Raw genomic sequence first — 17,358 nt, 5'->3', positions numbered from 1 at the left:
AAAGTCTGGTGAATATTATCTGAGCAGTGATGTGTTTAATAGTTTACATCAAGATTAACCATCTCTGGTCAATGTGACTCCATTGTGGTCTTTATGTGTGTGCACCTCCTGCCCCTCACAACAGTATTGAGGTAGTGTACAAGTTTGCAGAAATATTACTAGCCAAGAATATACATCTTGTTCATATAATTAATTTCTGTCCATAGTGATGTGGGAAACAAAGGCAGAAGAGAAATTATTAAATTCCTTACTACCTAGAGCCCTCTGACAAGCCCTTGAAACAGGCCGAGTGACAGTCCTCCAGGGACTCAACTGCCTCGATGTTAATACTCTGTTAAGGGCAAAAGTCAATCCTAACCTGACACCCTCCCTGCCAGGATCCTGTAAGTCTAGTTTAACATATAAGAATTCCTTTGGAAACTTCCTTTATCTCTAAACTCTCCAAGATACATGTTGGCAATCATCCCCCAAATATGGCCCACCGATATACCTCTGAAGGGTCTCATGACTAAGGTTTTATTAGATGGTAATAAATGACCTTTTCCTAACAATAGCTGCTCCCCTCGAGGTCCTGGAAACCTTGCTTCCAAAATTCCTTAGAGACTTACACTATCCCTAACCCCCTCCCAACTTGAAAGTATATCATGGGCCGCTCCTCATGACCCCGGTGCGGCTCTTTCTGCCCACGGGTCCTGTCCCCGTGCTTTCATAAAACCACCTTTTTGCACCAAAGACATCTCAAGAATTCTTCCTTGGCCATCAGCTTGGAACCCTGATAACGTCTTTCCTACATCACATAGAATCACAGAAAAGGTTTATGACAGACCAATGAAAGTAAAATACAGTCTTTGCTGTGCTTGCTTCAGCTTACTGTAGGATGAAGGAGGATATAGCCATGGGAAATTTCTTTTTTTTTTAAGATTTTATTTATTTATTTATGAGAGAGACAGAGAGAGTTGGGGGAGGAGCAGAGGGAGAGGGACAAGCAGACTCCATGCTGAGCATGGAGCCCAGCACAGGTCTCAATTCCAGGACCCTGATATCAAGACCCGAGCCGAAACCAAGAGTTGGATGCTTAACCGACTGAGCCACTCAGGCACCCCAAAATTTCTCGTATTCCTAACATCTATTGTCTTACAGTTCCATTTAATTGGATATTGGTAGCTTTTATTATTGAGATTTTCTATCATGCTTAATCAGTTTTGTTCTCAACTCTATGTTATTAATTTTACCAACTTTAATTTCTTTTTTTCCCTGTTTTTATTTTCTTTACTGTTCTGAAACGACCTATCTTGGACCAACCTTTCTAGCTATAAAGTAATAATTCTGCTTGTGATTTAGGCAGAAGCAGCCTGTTAATGGTGGGTTTCAATTATTTATATTAAATCTAGTATTTTTGGTATACTTGGCCTTAATCCTTTGAAGTATAGCAGGTGTCTTTATTGTCTCTTTAGTTATATGGACTCTATTTTTCCCTTTATCTTTCAATATGGTTTGGAAGACAAAAAACCCTACTTTAAAGCCATATGGGTTCAATATCTTAAAACATCCTATAAGCACTCTAGGTCTCTTTTCCTAATCAAAAACCTGCTCTACTCTCCTGTACAGAAGAGAAAGGATACTGCTCTTTGTCTGCACTTCTTACTCCCTACTCTAATTTCACATTCATAATTAAATTTGATATTTCTCACTTTTTTTCCTCTTTCATGTTTCTTTTATGCTTTCTGTGCCTTACTTTTCTTCAAATAATTACACTGGTATCAGAAATAATCCTTCCACGGGTATCCTTACTTCTTTAACAATAGTTGGTATCAATAATTACCACGGGTTCATTTTTTTAGTCATTATCCATTCAAATTTCTTTCTCTAATTTTAGCCTTACACTATATATACATATATATGTATATATAGTAGCTTTGAGCAATCTTAAAAAAAAAAAGAAAAGGGCCCTGGCTGCCACATTTTTTGAGACTGGGCATGTCTGAGAACATCTCTCTGGTACCTCCCTATACAAGTGGCTTGATGTGGCCCATTATTCTTGAGCGGCAGCTTATTCCTCCCATGGAAGATGTCATCGTGTTGTCATCTGGCATTGCTCAGTGCAGTGGAAAAAGCCCAAGCTAGTCTGATATTTTGCTCTTTGAAAATGACCTACTTCTTCTGCTTGGAAACTTGCAGAATTCTTTTTTTTCCCCCCTTATAGTTTAAAATTTTTATGAAACTATGTCATGGTGTTGCTTTTGTTATTGATTTTGCCTGGGACTTTGGACATACTCTCTATAATTTTTTCTAAATATGATATGTTTTCTCTTGTTTTCTTTGAGTATTGATTTTGATCCTTTTGTTTCTTTTTTTCCCCCACCGTTGGAAACTACTTTTATTTGAAAATTCAATCTCTAAATTTAACAACTTCTCTCGAATTATTTTTTTACTTTTTCATTCCTTTTCAATTCAGAATATTGTAATTATGGATAAGAGGAGAGGGGGCAAATGGATTTTTTAATAGAAAGAAGTTACATAGAATGACGATTGTCAAATAGGGAGGCCTTATTTTATTTTTTTTAAAGATGTTATTTATTTATTTGACAGAGAGAGACACAGCAAGAGAGGGAACACAAGCAGAGGGAGTGGGAGAGGGAGAAGCAGACTTCCCACAGAGCAGGGAGCCCGATGCGGGGCTGGATCCTAGGACCCTGGGATCATGACCTGAGCCAAAGGCAGATGCTTAACAACTGAGCCACCCAGGCGCTCTGGGAGGCCTTATTTTAATGAATACCAGCTGACACCTGTTTGGCTCAATCCAGAATGACATGGGCAGCTGGGCCATTTTATCCATTTTTCAAACAGGGCCCAGGATTTATAGGTTCCTCCTTTGGTGAAGGTGGTAAACAACCGTAGCTAAACAGGGAGCAGGTGAAATCTGTTGCAGATCACACTGCTCCACAGTCTTTGAGAAATTCTTCATGAAACCTGCAAAATGCATCAGATGTAATTAGAAGACAATGGTGGGTAAGCTCTTGACATGACGGAACTACCCAAAGAGGACTCCAGAAGTTCAGCCCAGTGTGTGAAGTAGAGTGTGCAAAGAACACAGCAAATAAAGGTATGAGTCAGGCCAGGACTTGCCATGGCATTTGTGGGGAGAGGGAGAAGTTCATCAGTGGGGATTATCCTGAGCGTTTTCATTGTTTCATGGGTCATGTGATTGTGACCTAGGATATCTATCCACGGGCAACAGGATCTTACCTAGCTATGGGGGTTCAGGTCAAGTCCTAGATCTTGATTCTGGACCAGTGATCTGTTCAGATCCTAGAGGCCCTGGCTGCTGGCTGAGCCAACCTGGAAGGATGAAGGATGGTGGGAGGGCTGGCCACAGGCTTCTGTGGACCAGCAGGGTGGAGATGTGGGAGGTAAAATGGGAATGGTTGAGACTGGGCAGGGACTGACAGAAGCACTGACTGACCGGCCAGAAGGAGCTGGGTAACAGAAGTCTTGGGGAGCACTAGGGCCAGTTTTATGAGTGTGGAAAGACCCCATCTGGGAAAGATTTACCCCATCCCCTATTTTATCTCCCTATCAGAGTTGTTTGACAAATGCCTTTAATAAGTATATGTTTTTTCTACGTTTAGACTTCCAATCTGGCCTTTCTTTTGTGATCAATCAGCAGACTGGGGGGTACGAAACCAGATACTATATTTCTTGTAGGAATCTTCTTGAGGACATTGTCAATGACATATCATTTTCCATTGGTTGAGTCATATGATAAATTCTTTCAAAGAAAAATATGACTTCAGAGGAAATACCAGCCCCTGATGGTCCTATTTACTTTGCATTTACTGATGCTCCCAGCATATAAATTTGTCCATTCTTTGCAAACCTCAAATCCACCACGCTCTTCTTTCTTATCTAAGATCCTTTCATTGGAAGTACAGAAAATGTAGAAATAATTTGAGCCCAGTTAACCATGGAGCCTTGGATTTCTAGTTCCCACCACTTTCCTGTGGACATGATATCTTAGATGATACCGCTACATTTCTATTCACTGGAAATGCATTCAACATAACTACAGTTCCTTTCATCAGGGAAAGTGGTTTGCTAAGTTCATCTTTGTGTACTTATAATTCTAAGGTACCCACTTGCCACTAAGTTATTCGAATTCAATCTTTTTTTAAAAAAGATTTTATTCATTTATTTGAGAGAGAGAGCATGAGTAGCGGGGGTTGGGGGTTGGGGGGGCTGTGCGGGCTCATCCCAGGACCTAGAGAACATGACCTGAGCCAAAGGCAGACGCTCAACTGACTGAGCCACTCAGGTGCCCCTCGAATTCAATCTTTTCTAAAATGGACTTCCACCTTCCTAGGAGGCTTTTTGCATATTCCAACATTAATTGTGGCAAACTGCTGTTTGCCACACTGCTGGGCAAACTGGGAAAAATTATTTTGACATCTCATCCTTAATCAGAACATTAAATTTCCTCCTAACCATAAAAAGTGGGTCTTAGTTACTGGTACCTTGCCCTCGTACACTCATCACACTTTCTCCTCTAGGCCCACAATGAAAGTGAGAAATGGAAGGTACATGAGGGAGGCTGGGACTGCACATTAGAAACTCATTTACCACATCAGTCTGAGATACATGTTCCCTCCTGTCCAGAGACCCAGAGACCATTGGGCATCACTAGTGTTGACCTAAGGGAACTGTTCTAGAACCAAGAAGGTATAGCATGATTTGATTTTATTTTAAAAACAAAAACAAGAGCCAAACGTCAGCCCATTCTGAGATATCACTGACATTTATGGGAGCACTTGCTCCTATTCCTAAGGAATTCTGCTATACTGCTTTAAGATAATCTTTGAAGGTGAAATGTCATATAATTCTGAGTTTCTAGCAATCAACAGCTAAAATTACCTGAGGGAACAGAGGTCTCCTGGGAAGTGAGAGAGGTTGAGAGAAGCTGGGAGGTGGGGGTGGGGGATGAAGCAGGAGCAAACCAAGCTCAGCAAGCTTCAGTTTGCTTCTGTCTTCAGTGGATTCACCATCACCATCTTCCCCAGAAGTGAGTGGAAGAGACAGTGCAGCAAAGATATGCCCAAATGCCAATCGAGTGACATCTCAAGTGCAAACTAGAATTCAGTGAGTCCTTATAATTCAGTGTCGTATGGTATTCTCTGAGATTAGACTGATCTTTGATGAAGTTGTCCCCATTTCTGCATCAGGTCCCAAGTACTCTTTCCATGCTCAAAATCTGTGGAAGGACACAAGCCTGTCCTCAAGTTCTGAGTGGCTTAAAAGTATCTGACAAGTGCATGTACAGCTGTTTCCGTCTGAAGACAGGACATTAGAAATTACTTAGCTCAGTCCCTCATTTGATAGATTAAAAGACTGAGTGAGGCACAAAGAAGTTCAATAACTTGCCCGAGGTCGCTACTCAGTGAACGTAGAACCACTGATCTTGGTACTATACCAACTGTCTCCAACATATCCCAGGTAGACACTTACTTTTTAAACTAATGTTAAAACCTGGACCACTGCATTTCTTCTGGCTGCCTGGAACCTTTTGAAAACTCTTCTAATGTTTGGAGAATTTCCGACCAGTGAGTCTGCACCCCTCTACCCTTGTCTCTCCAGCCAGAAAATGATATCCTTGCCTCCTCCGCACTAGGACATAGGCATTGGCTCCGCCAATCAGAGGACCCCCACGCAAGACTTCGATCTGGAAGTAAATGGAGTAAGCACCGAGCAAATTTCTCATGTTGCCACTACTGTGGTTGCAGAGACAGCCGGCTTCCGGGGGCTGTGCAGGTCTCAAGGTGGGGCTCCGGACAGCGGCACAGCCTTGCTACTGGATGGGATTCCTCGTAGACAGGAAAAGCCCACCAGTCCCCTTCAGTCACAACATAGTCTCACCTTAGTAATTAACTGGTTCTGTCCAATATAATAAAAATTCCAGAATCTATTCCAAGTGAAAGCTTCTTCCCTTTCCAGCTTGACTCAGCTTCACCCCGAAAGTACGTATCAGAGGAGGGCCTATAAAACCTTCCTGTGTCATCCTCCATACCCCACCCCGCCCTTGGCTTCCCAGATGTCAGCGTCAGTGTTAGCTTGGAGGTCACATGTTGAAGATGGCAGAGCTTCCATCGGCCCCATTGATCTCTGATTCTGTGGAGAACTACTCTCTGCCTCCAATTGGACTTTCCATAAAAGAGAAATAAACTTCTATCATATTAAGTCCAGGGTCAGCAACCTTTTCTGTAAAGGGCCAGAGAGTAAATAGTTAGGTTTTGCAGGCTATATGGTCTCTGCTGCAACCACTCAACTCTGCCAGAGTGGTGTGAAAGCAGCTGTAGACACTACAGAAATGCGTGAGCGCGGCCATATTCCATAAGTATCTACAGAAACAGGCAGAGGTTGGATTTGGCCTGTGGGTGGTAGTATGCTGACCCCGGTAACAAGCCACTACACTTTTGGAGTTTATGCGTTATAGCAGAATACTACATTAATCAATTCACTTCATATTCAATCTTCTATCAACATTACCCAGTGAGGTGCCAAGCACAAAGTAGATACTCAATGATGAAGGAATGGAGAGCCTTGAAACATAGACGCTGGAGTTTTAACAACCCTATGGGACAGAAGATCATGTTTCAGGCCTGGACATGGCCAAGAACTCAATCTGAGCTCCTTGCGTAAAGCTAGGAGCCACAGAGGGTTGTTTCATTCAGAAAACAAGGATAAGAAAAACCCTCCATTGGCTCTTCATTGTCCTCAGGACTGGGTCCAACATCCCTGGCTTGTGAGGGATTTCTTGCTCTGGCCTTTGCTCTTATCTCTAGCCTTATTTCCCACTGCTCCTTTTTCACTGTGTCTGAGCTTCAGGGATACCAAGGCAAGTTTCATAAATGCCTTGTGATTTCACAAATGATGCTTCCTTGTTGAGAATGCCATTCTCTGTCTTGTTTCCCTGGCTGAAGGCCTGTGCATTTTAGCTTCCAATTCTTCTTGTCCCACCTGGACTAGGAGGTGGTACTCCTCCTATGTGCTTAGCCTCCAAACCCAACTTACTCCTCAGTTACAGCACTAACCATGCTCTGATGTGCCAAAATATCTGTTTACCTCCTACAGTGGGTGCACGCTGAGGTCAGGGACTAGTCTGGATTCCATATCCCCAAACTTCATGGCAGTACTTGGCACTTACTTGGTTCACAATAGAAACTGGTAAATGGCTCCGTGAATTAATAAGAATCCAAGTCCTAATGAATACAACAACTACCTGTGTTGAAGAATTGTTTTACTCTTATTTATGGATGTTCCATTTAAAAGTACTACTAATTAGGCACGCCTGGGTAGCTCAGTGGGTTAAGCATCTAATTCTTGATTTCTACTCAGGTCATGATCTCAGGGTGGTGAGACGGAGCCCCATGTTGGGCTCCACACTGGGCGTGAAGCCTGCTTAAGATTCTCTCTCTCCCTCTGTCCCTCCTCCTGTTCATTTTCTCTCTCTCTCTCAAAAAAAAAAATTAAAAATAAAAATAAATTAAAGCACTACTAACTAAAAGTGATACAATGGATTTGAATTTTTAGTAGCTGGTAAAGAATGTTCATTTCTTTTGCCTCTGAAGCCAAACCACCATCAGGTGCACCTTAGCCCAGAGCAGCAGAAGCACTGGGTCTGCCCAGCACAAAACAAAGTGGAAACACTCAGTTCTTAGACAGTTTGGGTTCTGCTGATGTCACCTGGATCCTTTAAAAAATACACAACTATATGACCCAGATTTCCCAGAAAATTCCACTTTCAAGTGTTTGTTCCATTTTCCCCACAAATAAGCATACATTTTTTGAATGCTATGTTTCTATTTTGTTTAAGAAAATGTGAGTGTTGTTAAATATCTAATTTCAGCCCTGAATGGTATGTTGGGTTCATGATAAGCAGCCTTATATTTAACCAGGCATCTGACCTAAAAACATTTTAAAATGTATCACTATTGAAAGAATTTAGAAATGTCACAGCACCTACAATTTTTAAAAGTTGGTATCTTCATTTGACTACATGCAAGATTTAGCTGCAACTGTTAAAGTTGTACTAGTAAAGATGAGTAAAATGCCTTCCTTAAACATGGGGCTTGTCAACCAGCTACGCATTTTGACCAGTTTGGCCCAACTGGGCTAATCTTTTGCCTCTGACTCAAATCATAATGGAATATTTGACCTCACTTCTAGCAAAAAGGATAGGAAGAGGGTTAAGATTGAGGTATCCTCACCCCCAAATGTTGTGACCACAGTACTCCCACAGTGCTCATCTGATGGGAGCCCCAGGTCAGGATAGGAAGATGGGGGCTATTTGGAGAGGGGGAGATGGTGGCTCCTGTTAATTTTTCTGGCTGCTGTGGGGGATGTGGCTGCTTGGCCCCAGGAAGAGTCAGCAGCAGAAGAGAAGGGAGCAGAGAGCCTCTGATTAGGACCTGGTCCCCACAGGGTAAGCCATTCAGGAACAGAATTGAAGTTTGGAGACATTCCCACCTGCCCCTTTTCCTTTCACGCACACCCTCACTTCCTCTTCCTGGAGCCATCCAGCCTGTGAACCCCTCCCCGCTTGTTCTGGGTACTTCTGGTGGAGCAGCCGTCACCCTCAGTGCCAAACACATGTTCGGCAGGGCGAGGTATAAAGACGGACAGGTGGAGCAGCCCCGGAGCTCAGACTCAGACAGGCCTTCACCACCCTCTACAACCCCTTTGTGTGGGGGGGGGGGGCGGGGATGAGATGGGCTGTTTGGAGCAGGTGGATCTTAAAGGTTACAGGTCTCATCTGAACAGATAGCAGGATGGATGAAGGATAGACATTTATTTATTTATAGAGGGTTTTTTAACCTATTTGAGAGAGAGAGAGAGAGAGCACACACACAAGTTGGGGGAGGGACAAAGGGAGAAGGAGAAGCAGACTCGCCGCTGAGCAGGGAGCCCGATGTGGGGCCTCATCCCAAGACCCTGGGATCATGACCTGAGCCGAAGGCAGATGCTTAACCGACTGAGCCACCCAGGCACCCCAGGGATAGATATTTAGCTGAACCATATGAAATTGCCACTTATCTAGCCAGATAAATAGATAAAAACATAGATATGATTGATGGATAGAAATATGTATAGGTAGGTAAATATAAAAACAATAATAGAGGTGGTGAGCTAGGTATGTACAGATTAATTATGACATTCATTTTCACAACACATCAGTTACTTGAGGCTCATGTGCCTTTTTTAGTAGCAAAGGATGGTCTGAGGGAGATCCAGGACAAAGGAATGTATGTATGTATGTATGTACTTACTTACTTACTTTTTAAGTAGGCTCCATGCCCAATGTGGAGCCCAACGTGGGACCCTGAGATCAAGACCTGAGCTGAGATCAAGAGTCTGACGCTTAACTGATTGAGCCACCCAGGCGCCCCAGCACTTATAGATTATATAAGCCTGTGGGAACCATATCAGACTCATGACAGCCGACCCATGCCACAAACCCTATTCTTAACCTGCTCTCACTTCAACCTTTACAGCAAAATCTCTAATAGAACAGAACTGTTAGTAATTGAACTGTACAAAATTGTATATACCACTTAAGAACAAATAGGATATTTTATTTTAAAATAATCCATAAATACATCTTAGGGTTTTATAAAATAGCTCATAAATGTGTTGGCTTATAAACTTGCCTGAGTTAATCTCCCCCCGCGGACTCACAGTTATTATTTATCACTTTCTCCCAATGTGAAATGTAAGAAGTATTCCGGGCCATTAGTTAAGATGTATAAACAATTGATAACAGTCCTCTCTTATGGAGTTTCCTCTAAACACTGTATAAACATGATATGACTGGAATAAAGACACAGAGGAATTTCTTTTTGGTCAATGGTTCCTAATGATGTATCGTAAGTATTAAACCCAATCAATTCACTCTCTTTCCATATCTACTTTATACAATTTATCATGCAGGACAAACATGAAAGCTAGCGCATACTTCCAAGAATCCTAGACCATGCAACATTTAAGAATGATTTACCATCTTCATTTTTAGCAGTTTTGATTTCGAAGTCAATTATCTCAGAGCACTGGATCTGAGGTCCAATGTAAACTAACAGAATCAACATTTGCAGCCGTGCTATATCACAACAAACTCCCAGGTCCATACATGGCTATTCTTTGGCTCAGGGAGGATAGCTTTGGTTTCTTTACCAACTCTTTGGAACAGCATTTATAGATTCTATGTATGTATGTATGTATGTATGTACTTACTTACTTTTATTTTAAGTAGGCTCCATGCCCAATGTGGAGCCCAACATGGGACCCTGAGATCAAGACCTGAGCTGAGATCAAGAGTCTGACGCTTAACTGACTGAGCCACCCAGGCGCCCCAGCACTTATAGATTATAATGCCACATCTAGAGAACTTGAATCCTTGATGTATACTCTGAACTTGGTCAGGATGGATGATTTTCCTTAGGTGGATAACCAGGTCCTTGAATTCTCTTTCAGAGCCAGATTTCCCAGCTGCAAATGGGTGCTAAAAAGTCCCAACAGAAAGATGGAGGAAAGAAAAGTGACTCCAACTGCAATACCAAAGAATAAAGTGCCACCACTTTCACCCCACCAATCCACAAGAAACAACAACAACAACAACAACAAACTACAACTACCAGAGTTTTGTAAGCAGGTCCACTCCAAGTATCTGCATTTCCTTTGCTATTAAGGTAAGGGAGCTTTTTAACTTTTCAATTGTAAAGTGGAGCACCCATACAAAGGAGAGCCCCAAACAAAAATGTATAGCAAGCACAATGAATAATCAAGGTCAATACTCAGATAGCTACCACCCGGGCCAATAAACGGACATTGCCGGCACCCCAAAAGTCTTTGAATCTTCCCTCCTAAACACGATGCACCCCTTTTTCCCCACTACCACTCCCTCAGTATTCTGCCTGCAGTGGCAGCCACTGCCTTGCTTCCCCTTATATTTCTACCATCCAAGCACTCCGTGCGTCCCTAAACACTATGGTTTTGTTTTTGCATCTTTTCTTTTACCTTCACATACAATATGTGCTCTTTTGTGACTGGCTAATTTGACTCAGTGTTACATTTGAGAAAATATAGAGCCCTTGTTACTGTATGCTCTTTCCTTTTTCAAGAACAGTCCGTGTTCATCTCATTTCTTTTCATGTCTGTGGAGTATGCCATTATATGGTGAGACCACCACCGGCTTATACATTCTACTGTTGATGGACATGGGGTTGTTTGGGTTTAGGCCTGCTACAAACGAAGCTACAGGAGTGCCCACATTTCTGTAGTTTATGTACCTAGACGTGGAATCGCTGCTCCATAAGGAACTGGGGACAATGTCATTCTGTTTTCCCTGGTGGTGGCATCAATTTAAATTGGCCCAGATGTGTATTTGCACTCGGGTTGCTCCGCCAACACTTGATGTCGTCAGTTCTTGTCTACCTTTTATCTCATTGTCTTTTTTATTTGAATTTTCCTGATTACCAATGTGGCTGAGCCCCTTTTCACATGTTTGTGGGTTATTTGGAAATCCCAATTTGTAAAGTGTTTGAATCTTTTGCCCATTTTCTTTTGAGATGGTTGCTGGTTGCATTTTCTCCCACTCAGTGGCTTACTTTTTTACCCTCTTACTAGTGTCTTTTGATAAAAAGAAGTTCTAACTTTTAATGTAGTCAAATATATTACTCTTCTGTATGGCTGGTATTCTTCTATCCCATTAGGGAAATCTTTCCCTACTAGGAGATCATGAACACATTCGCCTATATTATATGCTAGAAGCTTTATTGGGCTTTGGTCTAGTTGTCCTGGGGAACCCTGATTTTAAACCCATCAAGAAGGAATGTGGGTCTTACTCCTCTCCTCCCAGAATGCTCCTGGGCTCCTTATGCAAATGTACTGGCTCTCCGGGCCCCCCAGCAACCTTCCCGGTCTGGTCTACGTATCAGTACTTTCTCACATATCCAACTGAAGGCGACTCTCTCACTCTCTCTCTTCTCTCCCCTTCCCCCACAAACTTTTTCCAACTCCTGGAGATTTACTTGTATTTCTCCAGCAGCTCCCCGCCTTCCTCTCGTGGAGCAGTCTGTCTCCTCTGGCTTCAGAGTTCTGCAAGTCCACCCTTTACCCTCACGCTACAGCAGTGGCCCCACAGCCCAGCAACAAGATCCTTCCTTCCTGAGAGACCGAGGGGAGGAGTTATAAGTTCTACAGTTCCAATGTTCGGGACCTCACTTGGCTGTGCCGTCCAATCCCAGGACCCAGGGTTTATTCCATCTCTAACTTTTTTAAACCGCGGAAGAGAGGGGTAACATTCCTTTTCCTGACGTCAGGGGGCGCTCTCCCCACTGGTCTGTCCAGGGCTCCACTGTTCTTTTACTTATTTATTTACTTTTTTTTTACTCCCCAACTTCCACTCCCATTTCCCTCCCCTCAAAGGATTCCATTCTAATAGACTCGATTTATAGCTCTTGATCTGTGTACATTCTTATTGCGTACCTTTTTATGACATAAATGATCCTGTGATACGGATTTCACTCTGCCTCCCACTCTGCTCAGCATGTGTGTTCATACGTGGCGGTGCGACGTCTCTGCAACTCATTGCATCTCATTGTCTTTTACGGCAAGAGCCACAGCTTCTCCACGTGCTGCCTTACGGGGCAGAAAAATCAAGATAGAGCCGGGACAGCTTGTGTTCGAAACAACGAGACATTCAGATTTCCGTATAATTCTGGAAAAGCAAGGAGGCCGGCCTAAAGGAAGCAGACTCACCCATCATTGTTTAAAAAGCCCAGTGTGAACAAGCCCAGTTGGACAAGCAGTCTTAGAAGAATCTTGACTTCCCAGTGCTCCTGCATGGCACTGTCCTTAACTTTCCTCCAGTCTAACTCCAAAGAGTCCTGAGTACTTAAGGGAATCACAGAAATGAAGTTATGTAAATTTTAAAGTAATGTGATAATAAATAAACAGATAAATAAACAGTTCTTACCATGTCACGGAGGAAAGAGGAATGTTTCCTACCACAGGATAGTCACAGAAGGAGCCAGTCACTTATCTCCTTCCCCAGTGGGTTTTAAGCATCTGAGAATTATATGGAAGGAGACAGACAGAATCAAAGCCAAGGTCACCTTCACACTGTTAGTGCTGATTTGGAGAACGAGCTTGCTCCCACCTCCTCTCTAAATTGAAGGCAACTGGCAGAGTAGAGCTGACTTGATGTATCCAGCAAGTTTCAGGTAAAACATCTTTTTTTCCCCCAGAGCAGGGACCTGGATGGATAGAGCAGAAGCCAGCCCTGCTTGCTAGAGATGAGAGACGTCACTTGAACCTGCCACGTCTCAGTGCATTGCCTTGCTTGTGTAAGCCACGGTCAGTAATGTGCACTCATCGGTTTAGCTATTCCTCCGGCTACAGGGAGAGGTAATAAGGCAGTGGAGTGAAGGGTGGGTTTTTCCCCACCAGCACTTTTGAAAGGGCTGAACTATTGTACAAAGTGTCCTCTTCTATGAGAAGCAAGAATGTGTGGAAAAGATAAGAAAGGTCCCACTTGCAAAAGTCTGTGAGGCCCATGGAGCTTCTTGGGAGCTGATGGGACAAAGCCAAAGAAATAACGATTTGTGACTCTTGTTATGACCCTTCTTCTACACATAGGCATATGGATAGCATGGAAATCCCGATCCATATTTTGGAGGCCATCCTAAAGGGATTCTAATATTGCAAATTCCGATGCCCCCCAGGTGGGTGTGGGATTTCCCACTTCTCGGTTTCAGGCATGACTCAGAACCATGGTGACCAAATGCTTCATGGCTGGGACCCTGGATTATAGACTGCCCTTTCATGAGCCTTGAGATACCAACCAGGGGAAAGGAGATGAAACCTCTTTGCCTAGTTGGAGCCCTGGGATGGACCCCTGAGGCCCCAAAACGTCAGGCAGAGAGAGCCTACCTATTTCCTTTGTGAGCTCCCTAGGGGGTAGCATGATTTACATTCTCTTGAGAAGGATCACGAGCATGTCTTGGAAGGTCATCTGGAAAGCAACATTTATGGACACTACCTTGTTTCCAGAACCACAGAGGAAATTCATGGCAGATATCATCTCCCCCTCTCCCCAGAGACCTAGGAAAAACTTCCCTGGAGCAGGACCAAAATGATAGAATAGGTGATTGGGCAGGCGGTGGAGCCCAGGAGAGTGGCCACCTTGTAGAGCTGGTGCAGAAATGGCCAATTTCTGAGACAGAAGAGAAAAAAAAAAAAATGAGAGAGCAATGGGCGTGGAGGCTGGGTGGAGGCTGTGACTGGGAAAGAACTCTAGACAGGCCTACTGAGTATTTAAATATGGGGAGAGCAGCAAGGATCTGCACAGTAAATTCCTAAATGCCTAAAAAGGCAGGAAAATAAAACCTCAGCATGTGCATTGATAATAAAAAAACAAACCCTGCAGAGGCACAGCAGAGAGGGACTCCTACAGGAAGGAGGGAAACATTATAGCGGCTCTGGGAGAGATATGAGAGTCTGAGTTTGTTGGATGCTTTTGCGTTGTCTTTAAAGCTATAGAGAAGGGAAAAGATGGTTTGAGGAAGGAGGTGCCCAGTGGGGGTGGGAGAGGGTAAGATCCCCAGGGGAGATGGAAGGGGCCCCCGGGAGAGGAGAGATACACCTATTCCACCTTGCCTTCCAGGAAAGAAGAGAAGCAAATGACAGTACACCCTGGACAGAGTGGGGAAAGTCGACATGTTAGCATCTTATTGTCACCCTTCTCTCTGTGAAGTATGCAACAAGGTCATTGCTTAGAGTGAACAGAAGTGAAGCTGTGGGAAGTGGTGGCAGTTTTAGAAAGCTACTGGGGAAAACAGTGAGGGACCTGAGGGACTGGACCAGCCAAGGGAGGGGTGTGAGGGAAGCGTCATGGGTAGCACTGACGCCAAGTGGCAGAGCTGGTGGTGTGAGCTCGGGGGAGGAGGTGGACAAGGGCTGGAGAGTCACAGTGACTGGGCCGGAGGGGCAAACCCTATGTGTGGTGAGGCCGCGGGTCTGAGCCACTGCCCTTTGAGGGCCCCAGATTTCCCTCACGTTATTTGCTCCCTGACGGGAACCTGGTTCTGAGAGAGGCCATCACCTCGCAAGGTGGCAGGACTGAGAGGCGCATGCCCGAGGGAGCTGGAACTGAAACCATTGTGACCCGGAGGTTAGAGGATCAGGAAATACTGACTGAGTCTCACAGAAAGCCAGAGAAGAGGGCGTGGGGGGTATCAATCCAACACCTTATGTGACAGCTGAGGACACTGAGGCCCAGAGAGATTAAGACAGTGGCAGAAAGGGACTCTCAGCGGATGGCCCATTCCTAATCCAGGATTATTTCTATGGCTCCCAGGTGGGAAAGTGGGGAGGGAGACAACCAGGTGAATCTCCTCTTAGAGCTACCAGCCTTCTGAGGGATGAGATCTTGGCCAACCTCCTGGACCACTGGGCATGACCTTTACCCGCCCACCCCCCAACTCCTGAGGCAAAAAACGCTCTTCTCCTGCTTCTCAGGATGCTCTAGTTCTGGTGACAAACATGGAGGAAGGACCTCCAGGGGATGAGTACAGTGGAGGAAGTGGACCACAGGGATGGCATCTGTAGGCAAAGCACTGCTTGTATGTGCCAGCCTCACAGGAGGCCAAGGTGAAGAGTTTCAAAACAAGTTTGTGGCCAATTAAAAAAAAAAAAAAAAGACCAAATAGATTTCAGCTCAGTAACTGCTCAGAGCAACTCTGTTCCATAACTTATCATGCCCTAAGCTAGAGCTGTCTCAGAATTCTGTTTGTCAACCAGTGCCTAGAAGCTGGACTTTGTTCTCCTAGCCAATCACCATCTGGTTCCCAGGGCATCCACCCAGAGCGACAGCCCCCAGGCCTGGTGGGGGACATCAGAGCATCGAGGAGAAGCCAGCCACCACAGTGTCCCCCCGATGATGTAGCTGGTGCCTGGAGAGCCGAGGAAGGGCAAAGTCCCGGCAGTTCTCTGACTGCCCTGCCCCCACAGAAGGAGGACAGAACAGAGGTCTTGGCCCATGTGCTAATGAACTTTGACCTCTGGCCCAGCTAACTTGGCTGGAGGCCCAGCGTACCCTCCACCCCTGGATCCCACCTCCCAGGCACCTCAGGGGATGTAGTGGGGCCCTTCCCACCCTCCAGACCCCAGCTCCCGGGCTGTGTGACAGCAGACACAGTAAGAGCAAGGGCCAATGGACAAGGATGCGGCAGACAGTCCTGTCTCCTCTGGGGAGACCACCTACCACTGCCATCCATAGAGATTTTTAAAAGAATTTTGCAAAGCCAGATTACCTTCAACCTGAAAAAATTCAGAGCGTCAGTACCAGATAGGATTGTCAAGGGGCAAAAGAGAGGCCGCCCCTTGGCAGGTGGGTGATTCTGTACTGAGAAGTGAGAAGCGGCTGGTCTCAGCGTCCGCAGGCCTGGGTGTCAGTGTGGGCAGCCTGAGCGTGCGTGCCTCAGGGAGCGTGGCTGGGCTGGGAAACGCACAGGGTGGGTGGCCTGGGAGCTCCTGAATCCTCACCATGAGGCTGGAGGTCACCTGGATGCCATGTGGTGCCAGCTCCACAGCCGTGGACTTGGTGAGCAGCAGGGCATTTTGCTGGTAGTGCTGGCCGCCAGCATCTAGGAAGGAGGGGTGCTCTGCAAGTGGGAGGAGGGGCTCCGGCCAGCCCTCCTGAGCTCCGGAGGAGGGACATGCTTCCTCCTGGGCCCCCGACCAGACGCGTCTCCCACTCTGCCCCTAGGAACAAAATCTGAGCAGGAGATGGAGGAAGCCCGGGCTTAAAAAGAAAAGTCAGGCAAGCAGAGGCCACGTCTGCCCATGCTCACTTGACCCAGAGAGAGGAGCTTCAGTGCCAGGTCCGGAAACTAGACTGAAAGGCCCCGAGGCCGGATCCCTGCTGTACCGTGAACTGGCCCACTTCGGTCTCCATTCCCTCCCCTGGCACGTGGAGTGTAGACGCTGTGCGACAGTCACAGGGGTGTCCTGGAGGGACACGGAGGACCTGTGCTGCCCCCTGGTGTGAATTTTATTTTATTTTATTATTTTATTTTTATTTTATTCTATTCTATTTTATTCTAATTTTTTTATTCCCCCCCGCCCCCTGGTGTGAATTTTAAAAAGAACTCTCCAGTGAGCTGATACAGCCCCACAGAAGCCTGGCTTGGTGAATACAAACGTTAGAGACCTCTCCTTCCTCCAGGCTTGGCAAGCAGGGCACGGGCTGGATTTCAGCCCTGACTTGTCTCTGGATTCGATGCCCTTGCACAGTGAACAGCCTTACAGTTG

The 17,358-nt window shown here is 45.1% G+C and overlaps 1 long non-coding RNA gene across 4 annotated transcripts in view; it reads left to right on the top strand.

The window, feature by feature from the left end:
- The window catches only part of LOC118550031 (uncharacterized), a 152,606-nt gene that overhangs the window by 123,579 nt on the left and 11,669 nt on the right, over nt 1-17,358 (top strand). For all 4 annotated transcript variants that reach the window (XR_013440636.1, XR_013440634.1, XR_004924368.2 and 1 more), the window contains 2 exons: nt 10,519-10,733; nt 13,293-13,401. This is a non-coding gene — a long non-coding RNA (uncharacterized LOC118550031). The remainder of the gene's footprint in view (nt 1-10,518; nt 10,734-13,292; nt 13,402-17,358) is intronic.

This window comes from Halichoerus grypus, chromosome 8 (assembly GCF_964656455.1).
Source record: "Halichoerus grypus chromosome 8, mHalGry1.hap1.1, whole genome shotgun sequence".
In the NCBI taxonomy this organism is placed as follows: domain Eukaryota; kingdom Metazoa; phylum Chordata; class Mammalia; order Carnivora; family Phocidae; genus Halichoerus; species Halichoerus grypus.
The sequence above is the reverse complement of the archived record's forward strand: the minus strand, read 5'-3'. Positions and strand labels throughout refer to the sequence as shown.